This window comes from Hyperolius riggenbachi, chromosome 2 (genome assembly GCF_040937935.1).
Source record: "Hyperolius riggenbachi isolate aHypRig1 chromosome 2, aHypRig1.pri, whole genome shotgun sequence".
NCBI classification, from domain to species: domain Eukaryota; kingdom Metazoa; phylum Chordata; class Amphibia; order Anura; family Hyperoliidae; genus Hyperolius; species Hyperolius riggenbachi.
The window spans coordinates 525,435,202-525,458,026 of NC_090647.1; the positions used below are offsets into that span (position 1 = coordinate 525,435,202).

At 46.5% G+C, this 22,825-nt stretch overlaps 1 protein-coding gene across 2 annotated transcripts in view; it reads left to right on the forward strand.

Moving 5' to 3' along the window:
- Positions 1–22,825, forward strand: part of BACH1 (BTB domain and CNC homolog 1) — a 92,324-nt gene that overhangs the window by 17,234 nt on the left and 52,265 nt on the right. Inside the window, exon 1 of one of the 2 annotated variants that reach the window (XM_068270603.1) lies at positions 5,710–5,789. The exons of the other annotated variant lie outside the window; for it this stretch is intronic. The gene's annotated coding sequence lies outside the window, so the exon portion shown is untranslated. Of the gene's footprint in view, positions 1–5,709; positions 5,790–22,825 lie in introns of those variants that run through there. 2 annotated transcript variants of the gene reach the window in all.

The window sequence follows — 22,825 nt, forward strand, 5'->3', positions numbered from 1 at the left end:
ACGGACACGTATGAACGTCCGCATAGACTTTACATTGCTATGCGGAACGTACGTTCCGTTTGTACAGTATACGGTCCGGATCAGATCAGGAAAATCCGGACAGGGAACGCTAATGTGAACCGGGCCTTAGATGAAGTCACAGAGGACGTAGATATACTGTAGTGGTGGATAAAGCGTTTAAAGATAAACATTTCTTTGTTACAGCTAATACAAATCTTAAAGTTAATCTGCAGTGTTTGTACTTCCTGCTTTCATGGAAGCAGACATATTGTTACATCATGTGCTTTCAAATGAGCTTATCTGCTGTGGAAGTTCTGCACATGCTAAGTGGTAATTATCGAATCAGATGAAAATCGGTGCCACCAAGAGCATGGCCGGTTGACAATACAACTAATTTTGGGCCGAAATCGGTGGCATGTATCGATCGGACATGCTGCAAGATGTCAGGCTGTCGTGGTTGACTGGGTGCATGGCGGTAACAGCGAGCGACATCAGAATGATCAATGCCCACGCATTTGCAGAAATTTGTCGGCAACCATACGTTGTGATTATGTGGTAAACCGTAACACATGAATGGAAGCACTTCTGATGTCCCTGCAGATCCCATCAGATTGCGTTCCTGAAAACACATCTGAAAATGTAAATGTGGCAAACAGGGCCGGCTTTAGACTTTTTGCTGCCTGAGGATAACTTAGGAGGATGCGCCTCCACCCCCCGATTTGGAATGATCGCACAGCACCTGACCTGTTCTCACATGACATGCTGCAGCTCAACACAATAGCACACTGGCTGGCTGTGAGTCTGTGACAAACAAACTGCTCACCCTCAGCCACTCCATTCCTCCTCTGTCAGGACAGCAGTGCCACCTCCTCCTCTCAACACTGCTGCTCTCCTGCCTCCCCACTCACTGTCAGACTCCTCACACAGCACAACAAGCTGCTTTTCCCCACCGATGACCTCTTCACCTCACTTCTCCTCCTATTCTGACTGCATGCTGTAAGTGTAAACACAGTACAAACATGCTGCCCCAGTAATCTCAGCGCCTGATGCAAAAATTTCACCTTGTGTCATGAGAGAACCGGCCCTGGTGGCGAAGGTAACTCTCTATAACCTTTCTATCTCTCTTACCTCTTTCTACATATCTGCTCAGGCCAGGGGAGTAACTACAAGCCATGAAGCACTCCAGCAAAACATGATGTCTGACATTGCACACTCCATTTCACCATGGTGACCCTGATAGCCAGGGGGACCCATCTGTCAGGAATCATATAGTAACAGTGCAACCAAGCAAATCCTGCCGAGGTGGAATCTGATTCTGGTTTATTTTTAAGAGGAATAACTTTGCATTCAAAATTTGTATAAGGGCTCTTTTCCACTAACAAGCGCAATAGCAAGTGCAATCATGAAGGCGTTCGCGATTGCGCAAGCAGTTTTTCTCACTACCAGCAACTGCTCCTTGCAGCCGCCGGAAACAAAACATGATCGCTCCGAGAATCGCGCAGGTTGGCGTTTGCAAGCAGGCAAAAGTCAAAATGCGCTAAGGGAAAATGAGTACCGCGATTTACGTGTAAACCACGATGCTCTTGCAATCAGTAAAACGGCTGGGATCCGCTTTTTGAAGTGGCAAAGAGCACTAATCCTGCATCAACTCAGAATTATTTGCATTTTGTTGACCCTTCTTAGGGCCAGTGCAAACCTAAATGCGCTAGCGCTAGCAGAACTGATTTTTCAAGGCGATTCTAGGCATGTACCTAGCGGTTTTTGGAGCGTTTTTGGGTAGTTTTTATTTTTTTTTTTTTTAGGTACAGTACAACTGCTAGTGTACTGGTTATGTAACAAAAACGCTTGGAGAATCGCTCTAATCTAGCGCTTTTCAGAGCGATTTTCCACGTTCCTATACTTAACATTGAGGCTGAAACGTCTCAGAAATGCTGCACATCGCTCTGGTGTGCTCCATCCCATTCAAATACATTAGCCAAGTGCTTTTTAAGAAGCCAGCATTTTTAAAAGCGTTTAGAAGTGCTCTTGGTGCGCAGCAGCCCTTATTCATGAATTATTTCTCCTCTCTGTTTTTCTCAAGTGTTACCTCTTCTTGGCCCTGATTCACTAAATAACGGTAAGAATGCCATACTCTGCCTGATTGTTACCCTAGCAACGCTTGCGTTAGGGCTGGTTCAGACGGACGTTTGGAGGCGTTGCGTTTGCTGGCGTCGCGTTCAGCAGCGTTCGTGTGCGTTTGGATGCGGTCGCGTTTTTTCTTCCCCTAGGGGGACATTAGCCGTCGCGGTTAACCTCCCCTGGAAGCTACATGTAGCTTCCAGGGGCTCCTTGAACGCCAGGGAAAATCGGGACCCAAACGCCGCGTTTGTGTAAACGCGCTTGAAAGCTTGGTACAAACGCTCCCATTCACTTGAATGGGAGCGTTTAACACCAAGCCCTGAACGCTGGCTGTAAACGCTCTGCAAGCGTCCGTCTGAACCAGCCCTTGCAAGCGTCCGTCTGAACCAGCCCTTACTTAGGTAAGGGCTGGTTCAGACGGACGTTTGCAGAGCGTTTACAGCCAGCGTTCAGGGCTTGGTGTTAAACGCTCCCATTTAGGTGAATGGGAGCGTTTGTACCAAGCTTTCAAGCGCGTTTACACAAACGCGGCGTTTGGGTCCCGATTTTCTCTGGCGTTCAAGGAGCCCCTGGAAGCTACATGTAGCTTCCAGGGGAGGTTAACCGCGATGGCTAATGTCCCCCTAGGGGAAGAAAAAACGCGACCGCATCCAAACGCACACGAACGCTGCTGAACGCGACGCCAGCAAACGCAACGCCTCCAAACGTCCGTCTGAACCAGCCCTAACGCGGGTCACGCTAATTAGGCAACTCATGCCACTGAACACTTACCTCCTATTAACCTCCCCTCTCCTGTCCTAACTGTAAACTCTCCTCTCCTAGCACTAACCTCCACTGGTAGTCTACCTCCTAGCTTCTCAACAGACGGTACTCATACCCTTGGAGGTACTTGGGTTCCTCTCAGAGACTCTGTACTGCCCAAGAGAGTGCGCTCACACATGCGCAGTACATAGTGGCCTGTCTTTGGAAGCACTCAGGGACTTGAGTGCTTCTAAAGCCTTTGAAGGATCCCCTAAGGCAGGGGTCTCAAACTCAATTTACCTGGGGGTCGCAGGAGGCAAAGTCAGGATGAGGCATAAGGGATTTTACAATCAGCAGCTCCTGCCACCCCCCCCCCCCCCCCTACCCCCTTCCCTTGCATTGATTTTTATTTCAAAATCAAATTCACACTGAAGCAAACTATTGTGCCTATTTTACCTTATAGTTCGCTTCAGTGCTCCCATTACAAGTAATCCGCCATGTCCCCGCCGCAAAACGAGGGCTGCAGAGCCCCCAAATCGCCCAGGGGGCAATCCGCTAGCATTTCCTGGAAGGGGCAGAGCTTTCAGCTTCAGCTCTGCCCCTCCTGACGTCAATCGCGGCGCATTGCTGCCTCTGCCCGCCCCTCTCACTCTTCCTTCACAGAGAGGGGCGGGCAGAGGCGGCGAGCCGTGCGGCGATTGACGTCAGGAGGGGCAGAGCTGAAGCTCAAAGCTCTGCCCCTTCAAGGAAATGCCGGCGGATTGCCAATTGGGCGATTTGGGGGCTCTGCAGCCCTCGTTTAGCGGCGGGGATGCGGCGGATTACTTGGGAGCACTGAAGCGAACTATAAGGAAGCTTTTGCCGGCGCGGGCCACAAAATATTGTATCGAGGGCTGCAAATGGCCCACGGGCAGCGAGTTTGAGACCCCTGCCCTAAGGCGTATTAGTTGGTCAAATACATGCAAGAGGCTTAACAACTCTGAAACGAGGGGATCGGGATGTAAGGATGGTCGGAATTGCTGATTTCCGAATGCAACAGAATTCTACATTCTGATAAGTTTGCTTCGGAATTCCACGGAAACGGGACCAGAGGACACTGAGGGAAGCCTCAATAGGATCCAGAGGCTTCTCTCTTTAGGTAAGCATGCCAGGGGTCACACTTGTCTTGTTTTTGTGTGCATTTTCTTAACAGAAAAACACATTTAAATTGATAACTTGTGCTAATTAATGGGCTAGTTCACACTTGAATGCGGATTTCGCATGCAGATAAACAAATCTGCATATGCTGCACATTTTGTCAGCCACAGCTGTTTTTGAATCTCCCATTCTGCTGCGTAGCCACAGCCCAAAACGCTGATCCATGCCATGCATGCTAAAGTGATCTGGCATTTCTGCAGCATGCCATGCAGATTCGCACAGAAACCCAAGGCTAGTGTAACTTCAGTAGCGTAGCAATAGGGGTTGCAGAGGTTGCGACTGCATCGGGGCCCTTGGGTCAGAGGGGCCCCGAAGGGCCCTCCCTCAAATACAGTATTAGCTCTCTATTGGTCCTGTGCTCATAATAATCACTTCTATAGATGCTTTGAATAGTGGTAATCACTAAGGCCTGGTGCACACCAAAACCCGCTAGCAGATCCGCAAAATGCTAGCAGATTTTGAAATGCTTTTTCTTCTTTTTCTGTAGCGTTTCAGCTAGCGTTTTGCGGTTTTGTCTAGCGGTTTTGGTGTAGTAGATTTCCTGTATTGTTACAGTAAAGCTGTTACTGAACAGCTACTGTAACAAAAAACGCCTGGCAAACCGCTCTGAAGTGCCGATTTTCAGAGCGGTTTGCGTTTTTCCTATACTTAACATTGAGGCAGAAACGCATCCGCAATCCAAAATCTGCAGCAGCCCGGGAGTATGCGTTTCTGCAAAACGCCTCCCGCTCTGGTGTGAACCACCCCATTGAGATACATTGACCAAGCAGATCCGCAGCCGCAAGCGGATCTGAAAACGCCCAAAAAGCCGCTCGGTGTGCGCCAGCCCTTACAAGCTGTTCCCCATCCCCTTCTTGCACCTCTGACACTGTAGTTGCCATTGGCAGGTTTTGGTGTGCAGTATCAATTGTTATGTATAGAGTGCTTGGGGGCCCCATTGTAAAACTTGCATCGGGGCCCAAAGCTCCTTAGCTATGCCACTGTGTAACTTTTCTTTTTTTTTTCTTTAACTATCTTCAGGTTCCCTTTAAACACAACATGGTTGCTGTGAGTGTAACATACCTCCCAACTTTTTGAGATGAGAAAGAGGGACCCTTAAGCCACGCCTTTGCCACACCCCCGATCACGCCCCATCACACCCCTAGTCATGAATACCATAAAGATTTCATAAGAAAAATATGTTGTTTTATAACTCAAACCACACTGGTCCTTTCTATCCTGGTTCATTTTCTTTCATATTACCATCTGAAAATATATCTTAGAAATATATCAATTTAAAAGATGTGAATAAAGTTTAGAGTCAATCATATACATTTTTAGTATATATATATATATATATATATATATATATATATATATATATATATATATATATATAATATATATATATATAGCGCCTGACAGCCATGTGAGCCTGGGAATTACTGCTGGTGTGACGCACTGTTAACCACAGAGCCCCATGTTACCACCACAGGGAGCTTCTGGCCCGTGCTGGGTGGCACTGGGAAGGCTGTAGGAGACTGCACTGCACTGCAGGAGACCCGCCAGCTGGCAGCGCAGGCCACGCAGGGTCTCCCAGTGACGTCACCTGCAGTGCGGAGTGCGCCGCTGGAGGCGTTCTGTCCCTCCGCTGCCCCCGTAGCCGCGCAGCTCTCAGGGTGACGTCACCGCGGGAGGCAGGGTCAGGCCAGGAAGAGAAGAGTGGATGGTGAGGTCGGGACGGTCCAGCTGTGGTGAGTGTGCAGAGCGGCTCCGGTGAGGGGACCCGGGGATCGTACTGCTCTGGAGGGGGGAGGAGAATGTCCCAGCATGCCCTTCTTACAGTGTACTTTGTGTGCTGGACCATACATGTCCTGCCTGCTGTTGACAGCGCTCATCCGCTACACACGTCCCTGCTGCTGGTCACACATATACATACACACGTGACCCTGCTGCTGGTCACACACACACACGTCCCTGCTGGTGGTCACACATATACATACACACGTGACCCTGCTGGTGGAGGACACACGTCTCACACACATGTCCCTGCTTCTGGTGGGCACGCCTCACATGTCCCTGCTTCTGGTGGGCACGCCTCACATGTCCCTGCTGTTGGTGGATACGCCTTACATACATGTCCCTGCTGTTGGTGGACGCGTCTTACATACATGTCCCTGCTGTTGGTGGACGCGTCTTACATACATATCCCTGCTGTTGGTGGACGCGTCTTGCATACATGTCCCTGCTGTTGGTGGACGCTTCTTGCATACATGTCCCTGCTCTTGGTGGACGCGTCTTACATACATGGCCCTGCTGTTGGTGGACGCGTCTTACATACATGGCCCTGCTGTTGGTGGACGCGTCTTACATACATGGCCCTGCTGTTGGTGGACGCGTCTTACATACATGGCCCTGCTGTTGGTGGACGCGTCTTACATACATGGCCCTGCTGTTGGTGGACGCGTCTTACATACATGGCCCTGCTGTTGGTGGACGCGTCTTACATACATGGCCCTGCTGTTGGTGGACGCGTCTTACGTACATGGCCCTGCTGTTGGTGGACGCGTCTTACGTACATGTCCCTGCTGTTGGTGGACGCGTCTCACGTACATGTCCCTGCTGTTGGTGGACGCGTCTCACGTACATGTCCCTGCTGTTGGTGGACGCGTCTCACGTACATGTCCCTGCTGTTGGTGGACGCGTCTCACGTACATGTCCCTGCTGTTGGTGGACGCGTCTCACGTACATGTCCCTGCTGTTGGTGGACGCGTCTCACGTACATGTCCCTGCTGTTGGTGGACGCGTCTCACGTACATGTCCCTGCTGTTGGTGGACGCGTCTCACGTACATGTCCCTGCTGTTGGTGGACGCGTCTCACGTACATGTCCCTGCTGTTGGTGGACGCGTCTCACGTACATGTCCCTGCTGTTGGTGGACGCGTCTCACGTACATGTCCCTGCTGTTGGTGGACGCGTCTCACGTACATGTCCCTGCTGTTGGTGGACGCGTCTCACGTACATGTCCCTGCTGTTGGTGGACGCGTCTCACGTACATGTCCCTGCTGTTGGTGGACGCGTCTTACATACATGTCCCTGCTGTTGGTGGACGCGTCTCACATACATGTCCCTGCTGTTGGTGGACGCGTCTCACATACATGTCCCTGCTGTTGGTGGACGCGTCTTACATACATGTCCCTGCTGTTGATGGACATGTCTTACATACATGTCCCTGCTGGGGGTGGTCACAAATGGTCTGATGCTAGTCTAATTTAGGGTACCCAGCAGGAATCCTTATAGGGAACAATCACACTACCCTCTTACAGCACAAAGCGTTGTGATTGGCTAAATAGTGTGGGCGTAGTTTACTGCACCCTATTGGAAACCTAGCAGTTTGCAAGGTGCTGTCGGCCCAATCACATTAGCTGTATTTCCCTATGAGGTTTCCTGCTGGGTCCCCTAATCTAGGCTAACACCCATACGTGTCCCTGCTGGTTGACACACACGTCTCGCATACATGTCCCTTTTGGAAATCATCAGGGCACTAGTTGAGGCATTTACAGGCAGTTTACACGCTGGTTTTATGCATAGATTGGGATGATCACAGTACTGTTTCTGTAATATGTATATGTAGTTTACATCTAGTCTGGACAAATTCCATTAGCCAGTTTGCCAGGGCTTAAAATGCAGCTGGTTCCTAAAGTTTTTCTCTAAATAAACAAAACTGATGCCAAAAAATCCTTCTGGTTCCATAATCCTCCTGAATTCCATATTAATATGTTAAAGCCTGGGTTATTTGTTGCCACTCTTGTGTTCATATGTGGAGCACTTGCTATAATGAATATGGGCTGTTTACGTATTGCTTGCATGCATTGAGTGTATGTTTCATATGGGATGCTTTCTGTGTTGTGCACAGGTAGTTTACATGCTGTTGGTGTGCAAGTGTTGTACAGGTCACATACATGTACCTGCTGGTGTTTACCTGTGGTGATGTTGCTGTATTGTGTACAGATAGTTTATATGTTGTGTTTGAACATAGATGGTACATTATTTATTTATTGTATGTATAAATTATTACGCAGCACTGTTCATGTCACATATATGTCCCTGTGTGCTGTCTGAAGGTATGTTTGCACTATAGACCTAGGAGAAACATGACAAGTGATTTGCTCTCCAGGATCAGTTAATTATTCTTTAGTATTCTCACTCAATATCACAGAATTTGAAAGTCAGCTCAAATCTGTATGAAACCAGTCTTCCCAGATGTTTGTTACGAAACCGAGATTGTGGATGTGAATTTACTAAAACTGCCTATAGACGTGGCATTTGCTGGCCCAAATGATCACTCAGCTGCCTGCAGTCAGGCAGTGATAGTTCATGCTTGTTTGGCTCTACCAATCAGTATGTACTATCCTATGGAGGGGAGAATGGGAGGAGAACAAGGAGGGGCCCGACGACAAAGCGAAAATAACCATGATTGTTTGAGTGCAGAAGACAGATATGCCTGTACTGACCTGAGACCGATGGCTGAAAAGATCCACCAAGAAAAGGGTCCATTTCTGTGATTGACTTGGCTGTCCAGGGCTGGAGATCATTGGAGGATATAGGTGACCACACTTGGTTGCTTTTGAAAGATTGCTTGGTGTTGGGTGACAGTTAAGTAGTGGCGGTGTGATTGCAGTCACATGACATATCCACACAGCACTCAACCAGACCTGGAGACATCCCAGGAGCCACGAAGCTAAAACTTTTCAAAAATGACGGCTGTTGCCTAACTTTCTTTAGTTATTGTTTTTGGAGTGCTGTCACTTAAACTAGCTTCTAAAATGTCCAGATGGCTCCATTGTTAGGCAGCCTGGCTACTAAATATCATATTCATTTGTTTACTTGGTTTTCATGCCATGGCCTGATATGACCCTGGGGAGACCTGTAAACTTTCTCCATCTAGCAGTAGATTCATTTAAATCACTCTAATCCTGGGATGTAAAGTAAATTTTGTCCTTTTTAATGCTGTATTCTTCAACCAGAGAAGTGACGTACTCCTTACCTACTCTATTCTATGTAGTTGAAAGTGGTATTACACTCTAATTTCATCTAAAGCATACAATTAACCACTAAGATGCCCTATTTTTCAAGGTACTAGAAGGGTTAAAACTCAAGCTTTTACCTCCATTTAGCTGCTAAATTTGCCTTTGAGGACCAGCATGATCAGATTGTTTGGAAGTGTAATATACTGTGTAAAAAAAGTTAGGAAAGTGTCTGCTGTATCCAGGGTGGAAACAGGTAACTTTCTCTCCTTTATTTGCACATTAATTACTTAATTAGAAGTCGATATGATAATTTGTCCTGCAGCAAGTATATCAGTTAGGTTCAGTGAGGTGTCAATATGCACTGGAATTATTTCAGAGCAGTCTTATTCGTTTTTGTTTTTTACTGTGTTTAATGCATTAGGGCAAAATGTAATTTTGATCCCAGCGAATACTGAGATGTTTATTTGTGATCTTAGGGGTGATGATTTTGTCTGTGCGTAGTCCTGACGTGGGCAGCCTTTTCTTTGATGGTCAACACAGCTGGGACCCTCCTGCCCCCACCCCCACATAGGACATAACTCAAGCCCAGTACTCACCACCTGCCGAGTCCTGCGACGTCCCCTTGACAACAGTCAGCGGCGGGTATGCACGACATCACGTGACGATACATGACGGGAGCGAATGAGAGTCGTCAGGGATCTTAGCCTTCTGATTTGTCGTGATGAACGCTATTGCAGCAAGACACTAAGCGACGTTCGCATGGTCGTGTGACTGTGCCCTCGTTGTGATATTGTGGAAACAACCGATCAGCACTCAAAAAATTGTCAGTCTCTGGAAAATCGTGACATAGGTACATAGCTGTAGTGTTCTCCCCTTTATCAGGTGCACCACCTGCTGATAGTTTTGACTACCATCTGGCAGCCATCACAGGTGGTCTCAGACTCTGTTTATAGTTATGCACTGTAAAGCTGGGGGCACGCTACAGGTGGTTCAAGAACGCTTGAACATACTTTGGGACAGGACGAGTATGGGGGTGGGTGGGGTTGTATGCTAGGGCCAGGAAAGGGCTTACTACTCAAATGAGGGTACTGGAACTTTGGCACACTTATGACACGTGGCTCCGCCCTCTATCGGCTGCACACACATTTTGACCACCCAGCTGCAGTCACCCCACCCAGCAAAAATATATTTCTGTAATGTGATACTGAGTTTTCTGCTGAGCAGAGAATCTGTCCACTCAGAGAATGCTTTCATACCTAGCTTTAGAATAGACTGTAAGCTTGATGGAGCAGGAATCTCTTACTACTTGTGTGTTTTGTTCTTTGTAGTATTAAGCGTAGTACTATGCGTCTGTATAGTGTACCTACTAATTTCTCATACTGTGCTGTGTGTATTTTAGCACTTTAGAAGAATAATGAAAATAGTGAAATATCGGATCCAGTGTATCTAACACAAAGCTGATGGTGTTTAAATGTCCTGTATCTGGATACATATTATGTGTCAGATGCCGTATACATGCTGTGTTTGTACAAATTATACATGTTGTGTACTTACTAAGTATAGAGTGCAAAATGTTTTTTCTGTACCGTAGTATCCAGATACAAAACTTAAGGTCTGTACCTATGCCACCATTTTTGCTGTGACTTTTTTTGGGGGGGCAAACGATTGTTTTTTTTGTGATATCTCATAGAAAATGCGTTAATGTTTAATAAGTTGCAGCAATTGCGACCATCATGTCGGATCACCGAATGAGCGATTGTTCAGATCCCCATTGACCACTGCAAAAATGTTACGATTGTTCACATTGTCATTTGCGCAATTGTGAAGATGGATCAGGGAACGATCAATCTTCTGATTCCTAATTTTATCTTCAGGATGAATTTTTGAAATTGTTAGAACTAATAGGTTGGGGGGAGGGGGGGGGGGGGAAGGAAGGAAAGGGGGGTGGGGCTTACACCTTTTCTTCATTGATTTTGTTAGACATTTCCTTTTGTGAACTGTACCATCAAATTTGAAGTCACATACATACGCATGCATACAGTGCTTGAGTTGCCTCATAAGTACAAAATAATAGTGGGTGCACATTGATTATTAAGGTGGCCACTAGCTGTCCAATTTCTAGCGAAAAATCATTAGAGCGATCAGAAATTCGGATCGGAAGTGAAATATTGTAATACATCGTTCACTACACCATCAATGAACCAATCTTTGCTTCCTATCTATCACAACCAACAAGAAAATCCAAATTTTGGTTCGCCAAAAATTCATTCGGACGACATTTTTTTCACTCGTTCATAATCGATTGTGTCCATCAACGGAGGTTGTTTACAACCAATCTGATCAGAATTTCTGATCGCTCGAACGATTTTTCGCTAGAAATTGGACAGTTAATAGTCACCTTTAGAGTAACTATTAAGGATCGAGTTTGACACTTATGCTAGGTGCATACAATGTAATTTTCTGACAGATTTAATGTAAGATCGACTATTTCCATTATGTCCGATCTGAATTCCGATCGATTTTCCATAGAAGTGAACCGAACATTGATCAGAAATCAGAACGGACCTGTTGGCAATAGTCAATCTGACAGTAAATCTGTCAGAAAATGGCGTGTGTATCTAGCGTTGGGGTGGCACTGGGAGCAATGAGTGCTTTACAGACACCTTGTTGGGGTATACCTGAGCAGCATGTACTGTTTTCATGTAGCAGGAAGAAGGGATGGTTCCCAACGCTGCTCATATAACCCCAACGTGGTTTCTGCCTGCAGACACCCAGTGCTCATAAACAGGATATGGTAAACACTACAACACAGGCTAAGTGTCAAATGCAACATGGGGTTATCCCTTTACGTAAAACTAGACAGAAGTTAAAACACACAACTTACATTGAGGGTCCATGCACACTGGACCCTTACTGCATCAAATCGCCTATAAGGTTTCTGCACTGACAACAGTCATATGCACCTTAACAGTTTCTGATGATCTTGGAAGTAGCCCGTCTCTCCTTCCCAACCAGGTTTCGGCTATATGCCGTCATCAGGGGATTAGGAGAGCGGGCAGTCATAGGGCTGATATATAGAAATAAAATAATTACTAATAATTACGGTAATCTCTGTGCGGCTTCCGCCTCCCCTCCGTGAGTCGAAGGTGCATATGACTGATGTCAGTGCAGAGACTGGTGTTCAGGTGTTTGATTCAGATAATACTGAAGCCAAATAGATCAGCAGGACAGCCAGGCGACTGGTACTGTTTTAAAGAAAATAAAGGCTGCCTCCATATCGTTCTCGATTCAGGTTCACTTTAAAGTGTAACTGTCGGGCATAAAATCAAAAATCAATTCTTTATTTTTATCTGGTAAACAAGTAATAAGGATGCTAATCAGGCAATCCAAAAGTTAAAATCACTATTACTTTTCTTGTTTATAAATGATCATTCCCTAGTTTACCTGACTCTTATTTGGTACTTTGCCGCACAAAGGAAGTTGCAGGGAATGCTGGGTTGTCTTTTTTTGCTTCTGTACATTAGTTAAAGAGAACCTGTACTGAGTAAAATTATTTAAAATAAACACATGAGGTAACTTCAAATGAACATTACATAGTTACCTTGCCAGCAGTTCCTTTTAGGAGCGCACCATTTTCTTCTTACAGTGATCCCTTCCAGTTCTGACAACATTTTGTCAGAACTGAAATATATCAGTTGCTGTCAGTTATGTATCAGTTGCTGTCAGTTACAGCTGAGAGGAGAACTGATGTGTGCATGTTTCCCTATGGCTCAAGTGGGCGATGTTACAGTTTAACAGTGTGCTGACCAGAAAGCTGTTATGGGTAATGGCCATTTTCAAAATGGAGGACGGAAAATTCCCTTGATCACAGTGGACAAAGAGGAGGCAGGAGAGGAAAAATCGATTGAGTAGTAGACTACACAGGAGGTAAGTATGACTTGTGTATGTTTATTTTGACTTTTATTTTCAGTTCAGGTTTTCTTTAAAGAAAATCTGAACTGAAAATTAAAAGTCAAAATAAGCATACACAAGTCATACTTACCTCCCGTGTATTCTACTCCTCAATCTCTTTCTACTCTCCCGCATCCTGTTTGTTCACTGTGATCAAGGGAATTTTCCGTCCTCCATTTTGAAAATGGCCATTACCCATAACAGCTTTCTGGTCAGCAAACAGTTAAACTGTAACATCGCCCACTTGAGCCATAGGGAAACATGGACATTACCTGGTACATCAGTTTTTCTCTCAGCTATAACTGACAGCAACTGATATTTTATTGACAGCAACTGATATATTTCAGATCTGACAAAATATTGTCAGAACTAGAAGGGATTATTGTCAGAAGAAAATGGTGAGCTTCTGAGAGGAACTGATGGCAAGGTAACTATGGAATGTTCATTTGAAGTTACCTCATGTGTTTATTTTAAATATTTTTACTCAGTACAGGTTCTCTTTAAGTCTGAGGGGAAATAAAGATGCAAAAAAAAGACAACCCAGCATGCCCTGCATCTTCCTTTGTGTGGCAACGTACCAAATAACAGTCAGGTAAACTGAGGAATGATCATTTATAAACAAGAAAAGTAATAGAGATTTTAACTTTTGGATTGCCTGGTTAGCATCCGTATTACTTGTTTACTAGATAAAAATAAAGAATTGATTTTTGAGTTTATGCCCGACAGTTACACTTTAACCTCCCTGGCGTTATGATTATTTTCAGATTTAGGGTCTAAAAGCCGTGCAATTTTTTTTCACAAGCTTTTAGACCCTAAAAACATGAAAAAAAAAAGATACCACAGAGAGATTTGCAGCAGCTCCTGCATATAACTCACTCAGGCACGGGATTCCCGCTCTGAGCTGCAGATTTCTGTTCCGAGCCTGACTCGGGATTATGACTAAGGGGAACGCTTAGCTGTATTTTGTTTTAGCTCTAGGTAGAATGTCCAGGGATCAAACCCCTGAGAGATGTGTAGGTGGGTTGCAGTGAAATGGTGAGGATGCTGAGCCCTGGAGCTGCTGAGGGTGAGACTCACAGGAGCTGCTTCCTGATTCAGTAATAGGTATTACGTAATAATACCAAGAATAATAATGACAAGGTACAGGAACTGCAGCAACTTGTATAAACTTGAGTTTAATATCCCCTCCTATATCTCTGTGATGTGTTTATTACTTCTAACAATTCCTCTATTCTTGCCTTTCTCAACCTTTCTCATCATCTTGGAAAAAACCTTCCAATCATTTTTAGATCTCAAGAAATCCCAGGATAAAGACTCTATCTGCAGCTCTCAGGATGTTGGTGCGGAGGGAGGGAGGATTTACTCAGGATGAATATGTAAGAGCTGGGGACATTGTGGCCTTTGGGCACTGGCAGTTTAGAGCACGTGAAAGGGAAAGGAAGGACAAGGGGACCTGGAAGAGAGGCAGGTGGCCAAAGGACATCAGTGATGACCGGACAGAGGGGTGTGTGGATTGTTAGAGGAATAAAATGTGGGTGGGTAATACTGATCACACACCGTGGGAAGGGGGAAGGGACGTGATTAACCTCCCTGGCGGTACGCAGTTTCTGAGGCTGCGTCCGCGGGAGGGATTTTTTTGAATCAAAGTTGTTGTAGCCTTTGTAGCTAGCAGTAGGCTAGCTACCATTGTCCCCCAAGTCCCCTCGCACCCTTCTGATCCCCCCCCCCCCCAATCGCCGCAGCTATACGTTACCTAGCCGCGATCCCGTGAGAGCCGCAGCCTCCCCCTGAGCTTCAGTCCTCTCTATGGCGACGATCGGACGTGACATCTGACGTCATCGACGTCATGTGCAATCCCGATCCTCCCCATAGCATAGACTGGAGCTGATTGGAGAGGCTGCGCCATTGCGGGATCCCGCGGGGGGGGGGGGGGGGGGGGGTACGTATGACGACGACGATCAATAAAGAGCAGAGGGACTTGGGGGACAATGGTAGCTAGCAAAGTGCTTGCTACAAAGGTTACAAACATTTTTATTTAAAAACCTCCCGGGGCAGAGAAATCCTCTGTGGCGGCAACCCAGAGTGTAGCTCGGGGTTACCGCCTGGGAGGTTAAAGTGCACGCGAGCTGAAGCTCAGATACACAAAATCAGATATGTACCCAAAGAGAGGGAAGCCTCGGGATGCTATTGAGGCTTCCCTCTCTATTCTAATGTCGCTGAGCGCGCCGCCCAGGAGATTAGCAACAATACATTGTTGCTAATCACATCGGAACAGCCGCGCAGCTCCTCTTCCTGGATCATTGGAGCGCCATAGCCGACTGAGCCTGCCCGCATGCACAGTAAGACAGATCCGCAGGCTCCGTGCTACTGCGAATGAGCAGGCGGGCTTGCGAGGCTACAGCACGGTCATTAATATGGGAGTGGAGCTGCGTGGCCACGCTCTGCAACGGGGGGTTGCCGACTAGAGAGGGAAGCCTCAATAGGATCCTGATGCTTCCCTCTCTGCAGGGTAAGAACTTGTTTTGAAACGCCAACCCAAAGAATAAAAGTATTATGCTGGGTACACACGATGCAATTTCCTATTAGATTGACGAGACGTTGCATCATGTTCATATCCAAACTGCTCCGGATCGATAACCAGATCGGGTTTTCTCGTGATAACTTTGGAAAATGTATCCCGTTATCGAATGGGAGCAGATCAGACATGATGCAAACAATTGTCCGATTCCCATCAATAAGATGGGGAATAGCATCTTGTGTATCCAGCATTGCAAAGTAAGGTCCTCTTGATCAACTTTTGTCTTTGAAGATTGATGGAGCAGTCTGCAGTCAGACTGTAGCAGCAGCTCTCCTGAAAACTAATTGGAAGCCGTAGCACTTCTGTTTGGCTGCGCCAGCTCTCATGTTAGCAGGATAGGGATTACAAGTTGAAGCATACCATAGCCCTTTTAAAAATTCAGAAATGTTCTTCTCCGTCCCCCTCTGTTAAGGCCTAATTTCCCCCCGAAGCTACTTCCTAGTTGGGAGGTTCGGCTGCTGGCCGGCTCATACAGCTCTGCCGTCATGCTGAGGTAAGGCAAGTGGTTTGCGGCAGGGACAGAGCGGCGGGACCACGCGGCGACGATCGATGAAATCTACGTCCTGTCAGAGCCGCACAGCCACAAGCAGGACGTAGCTTTCAACCACACTGTTCCGGAAGCAGTTAAAAAGAACCTGAGACAAGTTTACAAAAAAAAAAGTTTTACCTGGGGGGTCCTCCAGCACCCTTCGTGCTGATCCTTCCCTCGTCGCCGTCCTCCACTGCCTGGCCGCGCTGCTCCCGATCGCACTCCCGTCCCCGGGAGAGTTCTACGCTTACGCAGTACTACTGTGCAGGTGCAGAACACTCTCGGCCACAGGATCGCGGGGCCGGACTGGCGCCAACTTGCAAAGTTACCGTGCCGCCTAGCGGAGGATCCAGGCAGCGGAGGATGGTGAGGGAGCAATCAGCCTGAATGGGGCTGGAGGAAACCCCAGGTATGTCTAAAACTTTTTTCCTAACTCATCTCAGGTACACTTTTTAAGTTGTTCTACTTCCATGTATTTTCCACGTCAGGTTCTCTTTAAATGACTCTCAGAACTCTGACAGCTCTGTGACGTATGGCGTAGCCTTAGAAAGTTTTCCCCCTGCAGCAGTGTTGGTGTCATATTGTGGAAATTCCCCGATGTTGCCTGGGGCATGAGCAGCAGGATGTAAATATTTCCAGTCAGGCCCAGCCTCCATTGTCTACCAATGGCTTCTTGCTTGCACTGCCCTGACCGACACCCAAGTGTTTTTACAATTACAGAGCGGTATGCTGACATGGCTGCTTATTGAGTGACAGCCTTTATGCTGGTGACTGTCACTTATGTGTGTATTCAGCCTTATGTAACCATGTTACTGCACTGCAGCCAGAGCTACTCATTCTATTCTGCACACTGGAATGTTGGCAAATAGCTGAAATGTCAGGAAAAACTTGTTCTGTTATCTCATATTGAAGCGGGATGGGCACAATCTTGTGACATTGGCTTCATATTTGTAGTATGTAGTCCTGTAGTCCTGCTGCTGATCCCAGCTAAGTACACATTGCTGCATGCGAGTGTCTAGAGGAGCCCGACTCCCACTTCCTATACAGGAATTTTTACACAGCAACAGCGTTTTGCCTCCAAGCAAACGTTGCCTTGATAAAGGGGCCCTACCCCTCCCTGTCATGTTTTTTGTTATACAGGTAGTTCCCGGTTAATGAGCGAATTAGGGACTGTAGGTTTGTTCTTAAAGTGTAACTGTCGGGCATAAAACCAAAAATCAATTCTTTATTTTTATCTGGTAAACAAGTAGTACGGATGCTAACCAGGCAATCCAAAAGTTAAAATCTCTATTACTTTTCCCAGAACGTCCTCCTGACAGCACCCCTCCTATGAGACTTGTCTCCCTCCTAAACTTTGGACAGGAAGCTAGAAGATACAAATTTGCATAACAGGCAGGCAGGAGTAGTATATAAAGATGTTACCCACCAAAGGTATCCAGTTGTTTTTCCTGTCCCGGACGGGACGCTTTGAGAGGTCTCCAGTGCTACTACGTCAGGCGGCGAGGGCAGCGGTGCAGCGCGGGCATACTAAGGCTGAGCAGGGGACTCGGCTGGTCCAGCGCACAGCGTGGAGGAGGCTTCTCCCAGAGATGCAGAAGCTTTATGGCGGCAGGAGCGCATACCGGAAGTTCCGGGCGGATGTGACGTCATGCGCATGCGTCCCGCATGACGTGTCAGCTGACGGCAGCGGCAGGGGCCGCGGCGGGGAAAGAAAATTGACTTCAGCTGCAGGTAATTCCGAGAGGTATATATATGTATATGTTGAGCCACGATCACCATTGCTGTCGGTGATCATGGAGGACGCTGTAGGCCCTTCTCCTCTGACTTCTGCGGAGTCTGGCGCTATCCCCTCTCTGGTGAGCTAGAGGTTATCAGGCTTTGAGAGGGCTGTTTGTAAGTGTCTGGGTCCACCTTGTAAGGCTGATAGTCTCTTTATTTCTTTTTTAGCCTAAACCCTCAAAAAGTGATAAGGAGAAATCGGTGTCTCAGCAAACTCAAGGTGGACAAGCTTCGGGCAGAACTGAGAAACGCTGTGTTATGTGTAACTCACGCTTCTATTCTTCCTCTACAAAGAAACTTTGCCAGTCATGTAGAGAGAAAGTAGTCAAAGAGGAATCCCCAGTGGTGTTTAAGGACTTGATGGGGTGGATGCGGTCTGAGATGGCCTCGGCCATTAAAGAGATAAAGGATTCTACATTGGCGGAGTCTGCAGTTCCTTCTACTTCAGCCTCTGTTACTGGTGCTATACCTGCTCCTTTAGACGGAAATCCTCCAGCCCTGGTGATTGAGGTGGGGGAAGCCTTACAGGTTCCCACTTCACCGCATAAAATTGCAGCTAAACGTAAAAGGAAGGATAATGAGTCAGGGGATTCAGAATTATCAGGAGAGGAAGGAGAAATTTCATCTTTAGAGGAAATTTCTGGAGAAGAGGAGGAGAACCCAGAGGTCCCTCAGAAGTTCGCTTTTGCACCTAACTTAATGAAGGACTTGTTGTCTGCTATGCAGAGCACTATGGGTATAACAGTGGAGCGAAAATCCTTGACCCCCTTGGATCAGATGTACGTGAGTTTGGCGGAACCCCAGAATTGCTTCATCCCAGTCCATTCCTCTCTAAAGTCAATGATTGGGAAGGAGTGGGATGACCCTGAAAGGAGGGCGTTTTGGCCCAAGTCTCTTTCTCGTCGTTATCCTTTCAGTCCTGATGATCAAAAATTCTGGGGTCCGGTTCCCAAACTGGACCCATCGTTTTCAAGGGTGTCCAGAAGATCCGATTTGCAGTTTGAGAACTTTGGCAATTTAAAAGACCCGATTGATAAGAAGATGGACAATCTGTTGCGTAGGGCATGGGAGTCAGCATCTTTAACATTTAAGCCAGCAGTGGCATCCACGGCAGTGGGACGATCCCTTAAAGCTTGGCTCACGCAGACTCAGTCTAAGATAGCTTCGGGGGTGCCCAGAGAAGAGATTTTAGAGGACTTTCCAAATTTATTTAATGCTACTAATTACTTAACAGATGCAGCGGATGATACGGTTAAATTAACAGCCAGAACAACTGCCCTTGTTAACTCGGCAAGGAGAGGCATATGGGTGAAGACTTGGCAGGGGGACAATTCGTCTCGCTCCAAGTTATGTGGTTTACCCTGTGAAGGTGAGCTGTTATTTGGTTCAAAGCTAGACCAGACGCTAGAAAGAACCTCAGACTATAAGAAAAATTTTCCGACAAAAAAGAGAGCTTTTCAGTACAAGGGCCCAGCTCGCAGTGGCAACAGGGAACCTGAGGCAAAGATCCCACCTAGGAAAAAGTGGATTCCAAGTAGAAACCAAAAAGGGAAGGCTCTTTTTCCCCGGCCCAACCAACCCAATAAGCAATGACGCCAGTATTCCAGTAGGGGGAAGGCTTTCCCACTACTACGAAACGTGGTGCCAGCGGTTCACAAGTCAGTGGCTCTTGAAAATAATATTGGAAGGGTACAGAATAGAATTCGAATATCCCCCACCCCAGCAGTATGTGGTAACTCCGCAACCAAGGTCAACAGACCAAAGAGAGGCGTTACAGGAGGAAGTGGTTTCCCTTCTGGAGAAAAGAGTGATCAGAGAAGTACCATCCTGCCAGAGAGGCCAAGGGTTCTACTCACCAGTTTTTCTGATAAAAAAGCCTCAGGGAGCCTTCAGATTTATTCTAAATTTAAAGGGGTTGAACAAGGCCGTAAAATACAGGAAGTTTCGAATGGACAATGTGAATTCTGTAATAACCCTGTTGCAAAAAGACTGTTTTCTAGCTTCTCTGGACCTCAAAGATGCCTACCTGCATGTGCCAGTCCATCTAGAGTCCCAGCAGTTCCTAAGATTTGCAATTCACCTTCAAGAAGAGGTAAGACATTTCCAATTTAATGTGTTACCTTTTGGGCTAGCTTCATCCCCTTGGCTGTTCACAAAGGTGATGGCAGAAGTATTGGCAGTCTTAAGGTGTAGATCCATTAACATCATTGCTTACCTAGATGATTTACTAATTTGGGGTAATTCTTTACAGTCTGTAAGTGATCAGGTTAAATTATGCATTGACAGTCTAGAGTCTTTAGGCTGGTTAATTAACTGGTCAAAATCTGCACTAATACCCAGCCAGTCTATGGAATATCTGGGATTTATTTTTTCCTCCCGCCAAGAAAGAGTTTTTCTCCCAGAAAGGAAAATTTCGGCAGTACTTAATTCTGTTCTTTCTTTTCAGGAATCAAGAGCCATCAGTATAAGAAAAGCCATGGCATTACTCGGTCTGTTAAGCTCAGTCTTCCCTGCAGTACAATGGGGTCAATTCCATGCCAGGACCCTGCAGTTGTGGATATTAAGGAGCTGGAACAGGACTATTTCAGCCCTAGAAAGGAAGATTCTGATCCCATACAGTGTAAAAGTGTCATTAAACTGGTGGCAGGAACTGTCTCACCTGTCAGAAGGTCGCATGTGGTTTTTTCCAGTTCAAAGAATCATAACGACGGATGCCAGTACATGGGGGTGGGGCGCTCACATGGACTCTCTTCCAGCACAGGGTCAGTGGTCCAGTACAATGGCAAGACGATCCTCCAACAGCAGAGAACTGGAAGCAGTATGGAGAGGCCTTCAATTCTTCAAGGATCAGATCAAGCACTGTCACGTCCTGATCAGGTCCGACAACAGCAGTGTAGTGGCTTACCTGAATCATCAGGGAGGGACAAGAAGTCCTCGGTTGTGGTCTCAGACAGCAAGAATTCTGCATTGGGCAGAGAACAGCTTATCTTCCATCAGGGCGATTCATCTGAAGGGGACTTGCAATGTTGTAGCAGACTATCTCAGCAGGTCAGCGATATTACAGGACGAGTGGTCTCTGAATCCAGAAGTATTTGTTCAGATCAGTCAGGCATGGGGCATTCCTGCAGTAGACTTATTCGCAAGGAGGCAAAATTCAAAGTGTCAAAACTTTTGCTCCCTGTATCCAAAGGACAATCCGTGGCAGATAGACGCCTTCTCCATAGAGTGGAGGTTGAACCTGGTGTATGCATTTCCTCCAATACCTCTAATATCAAGGGTTCTGAACAAAATTATGCAGGACAGAGCACAAGTAATCCTCATAGTACCTTTCTGGCCGAAAAGACCATGGTTTGCTCTGTTACAGAAGTTAGCAATATGTCAACCAATATTGTTTCCACTCAGAACAGATCTGTTGTCGCAGGGCCCAGTTCTTCACCCGGACCTCAAGCGCCTTCACCTTTCAGCATGGAGGTTGAGTGGGGAATCCTGAAATCAAAGGGGTTTTCGGATGGACTTTCTGAGACGTTAATACAATCCCGCAAGAAGGTTACGAGGCAGATTTATCAAAAAACATGGAACATTTACTGTGAATGGTGTACTAGAAAGGATAATGATCCTACACTTTCCGCCTCAGCTCTGGAGTTTCTTCAGGATGGATTTCACATGGGATTAAGTGCCAGTACTCTTAAGGTTCAGACAGCAGCTTTAAGTGTATATTTAGAAAGAAGATTAGCTCAGGAAGAGTTTTTTCTTCGTTTTTTTCAGGGAATTAAACGTCTCAGGCCGGTGGTGATATCTAAGGTGCCTCCTTGGGACTTGAATATCGTGTTGCAGAGTCTTTGTGAACATCCCTTTGAGCCTCTGGATCAGATTCCGGATAAACTTCTGACGTTGAAAACGGCCTTTCTTCTGGCAATCACCACAGCCAGGAGAGTCAGCGAACTTCAGGCCTTATCCATTAAGCAACCTTATTGTACTATCTCAGAGGATAGGATTACTCTGCGTCCAGACTTTGCATTCCTTCCTAAAGTGTCTTCAAAATTTCATCGATCTCAGGAGATCTTTCTGCCATCATTCTGTGATAAACCAACGAATGAGAAGGAGAAGAAACTTCATTGTTTGGATGTTAGAAGGTGTATCCTTCATTATCTGGAAAGGACTGTATCTTTGAGAAAATCAGATGCCTTGTTGGTGCTGTTTGCGGGGAAATTCAAAGGAAGGCAAGCCTCTAAACCATCAATTGCAAGATGGATCAGACAAGCTATCACTGCGGCTTATCGGGCTCAAGGGAGACCTTTACCAACCTCAATTAAAGCTCACTCCACAAGAGGCGTATCAACATCTTGGGCAGAGAGGGCAGGCGCCTCGATAGAGCAGATTTGCAGAGCGGCCACCTGGTCCAGCCAAAATACGTTTGTGAAACATTATAGACTAAACTTATTAGCCAATACTGATCTGTCATTTGGAAGAAAAGTGTTGCAGGCAGTAGTCCCTCCCTAGTGTATAATGTTCTTGTTTATCGTCTCATAGGAGGGGTGCTGTCAGGAGGACGTTCTGGGAAAGCCAAGCTTACCTCGGGTAATGTCTTTTCCAGTAGTCCGAGTGACAGCACCCCTCCGGCCCACCCTATTAGAGGGGATAATTAAAGTATTGTTTCAGCAGCATATGTTGTCCGTGTCTTTTTTTATAACTGGATACCTTTGGTGGGTAACATCTTTATATACTACTCCTGCCTGCCTGTTATGCAAATTTGTATCTTCTAGCTTCCTGTCCAAAGTTTAGGAGGGAGACAAGTCTCATAGGAGGGGTGCTGTCACTCGGACTACTGGAAAAGACATTACCCGAGGTAAGCTTGGCTTTCTTGTTGATGAATGATCATTCCCCAGTTTACCCAACTCTTATCTGGTACACAAAAAGGAAGTTG